This window comes from Dasypus novemcinctus, chromosome 23 (assembly GCF_030445035.2).
Source record: "Dasypus novemcinctus isolate mDasNov1 chromosome 23, mDasNov1.1.hap2, whole genome shotgun sequence".
Lineage (NCBI taxonomy): Eukaryota > Metazoa > Chordata > Mammalia > Cingulata > Dasypodidae > Dasypus > Dasypus novemcinctus.
The window spans coordinates 14,566,080-14,568,274 of record NC_080695.1 but is presented as its reverse complement, the minus strand read 5'-3'; positions in this window follow the sequence as shown (position 1 = coordinate 14,568,274).

The following is a 2,195-nucleotide window of genomic DNA, read 5'->3' as shown; positions in this document are numbered from 1 at the left end:
GCCTCCCACCTCTGTCCCCCTGGACTGGACCAATCAAGGCCTCTGAGGGGCGGTGCCTCGGCCTACAGGAGCGCCACGTGACTGCCACCCGCCTCCACCGGCCCCGCCCACCCCAGCCGTCAGGTGTCGGCGAATAGCGAAGGGCCTTGAAAGTGCTAACTCAAGAGCCTACCTCCCGGCCAATTGGATTAAAAGCCTCCAGCTGAGGCAGTTCTTTTGGGTATTTTTTTTTTCTGGAAGTACACGGTTTTTGAACCCAGGACCTATACATGGGAAGCAGGTGCTCAACTACTGAGCCACAGCCACTCCCTTAATTGCCTAGTTTTAAAAGCTCCTCCTGTGATTCCAATGTGGGACCGCCAACTTTTTAGAGCGCCAACCACGGACACAGTCATACTGGACCAGGAAGCATAACATAATATATAATGAATTATTGTACTTCTGTTATTACTTTACCATCAAATTATGAAAATATGTCTTTATTTGAAATTAAATATTTTCCCATGTGGTTTACTTTTCTGTTAATGAATGCTGTTATTTAAACAACGAGGCTAGTTAACAGTGGCAATTAGTTGTAATATGACTAGTAGGGAATAATATGTGTGAGAAAACAATAGTTTTAAAATGTTTCTGGATATGGCAAATTATTTTAACAAACTCTATTGAACATTTACATTTTGTAGGCTATATATTATTGTGTATTTTCCAGATAAATAAATGAATAACTTTTAAAATCAAGACTGTAAATATAATAGGGCTAATGAAATTTATGTTATTTGAGGGAAAATAGTAGGAACATGGTTTGAAGTTGAAACATTTCCATAACGCAGACAGAAAGTGCAGGCTTTGGAACACCGGGCCTTGACTAGATGGAACACAGGCTAGTCAGCCTGAGAAAATGTTTGCATGATGAGGCTTTTGAACTTTGTATGATCTGTTCCTTATTATTGTAAATGTTGCATCCGTTCCTTATTATTGTAAATAACAAAGAGCAGCTTGTTAGTTCCTAAATAAATACGATGTGGAAACTAGGGTTGAGGTGCTCAGCTCCAGAGGCTGTGAATTCCCTGGTCCCATCTTTATTTCCTCTTTTGTGTCTCTCTTTCTGTCCTTTTATTTCTTTTTTTTTTTAAAGATTTATTTATTTATTTAATTCCCCCCGATCTCCCGGTTGTCTGTTCTCTGTGTCCATTCACTGCGTCTTGTTTCTTTGTCCACTTCTGTTGTCAGTCAGCGGCACAGGAAGTGTGGGCGGCGCCATTCCTGGGCAGGCTGCACTGTCTTTCGTGCTGGGCGGCTCTCCTTACGGGGTGCACTCCTTGCGCGTGGGGCTCCCCTACGCGGGGGACACCCCTATGCGGGGGACACCCCTACGTGGGGGACACCCCTGCGTGGCAGGGCACTCTTTGCATGCATCAGCACTGCGCATGGGCCAGCTCCACACGGGTCAAGGAGGCCCGGGGTTTGAACTGCGGACCTCCCATGTGGTAGATGGACACCCTAACCACTGGGCCAAGTCCGTTTCCCTGTCCTTTAATTTCTTAAGTTCTTTGTCACCTTCCCTTCAAGCCAACCTATTGCTGAGCTGGTTCACAGCAGTTACTTACATTTAAAAAATTATGACATATTTCTTGCTATCCTATGACACAATAGGATGTTTTTGCTTTTTGTTTCCTTTTCCAATAATCTCTGAATTGTGGGAAAGACTTTGGGACTTCTTTTTTTGTGAGGGATAAGATGAAAACAGACAAAAGTAAAATTCACTTTAACTTGTAGCTCTGCTCAGATTCCTGGTGTCAGTCCAATGTGATAGTATAAAGCTAAGAATTCTCTTGTCAAATGAGAAATAACAAAATAAGCTGCAAGACAACAGAGGCATTTATCTGTAGTCTTAAAATTTCAATTCGGGGGCACAGATCAGTAGCAACCCAAACAGTGTCCCATCTTGGCATTTCCAGGCAAAGGTTTTTTGTTTTGTTTTTTTCCTCTTTTTTGTTTGTTTTTATATTTTATATTACTGTTGGGGCATGTTTTTAAAGAAAAACAAGATTAGACAAGTTGTTTGTGGTTAGTGGATATTTGGTCTACTCCAGTTGTCCTTCAAGTTAGATAGTTTACTGAGTTCTTTATTTTATGGTTTGTTTTATGATGTCTGAGTGTCCCTGGGGTTTTGAGGAACATTGTTATTTGAGGCT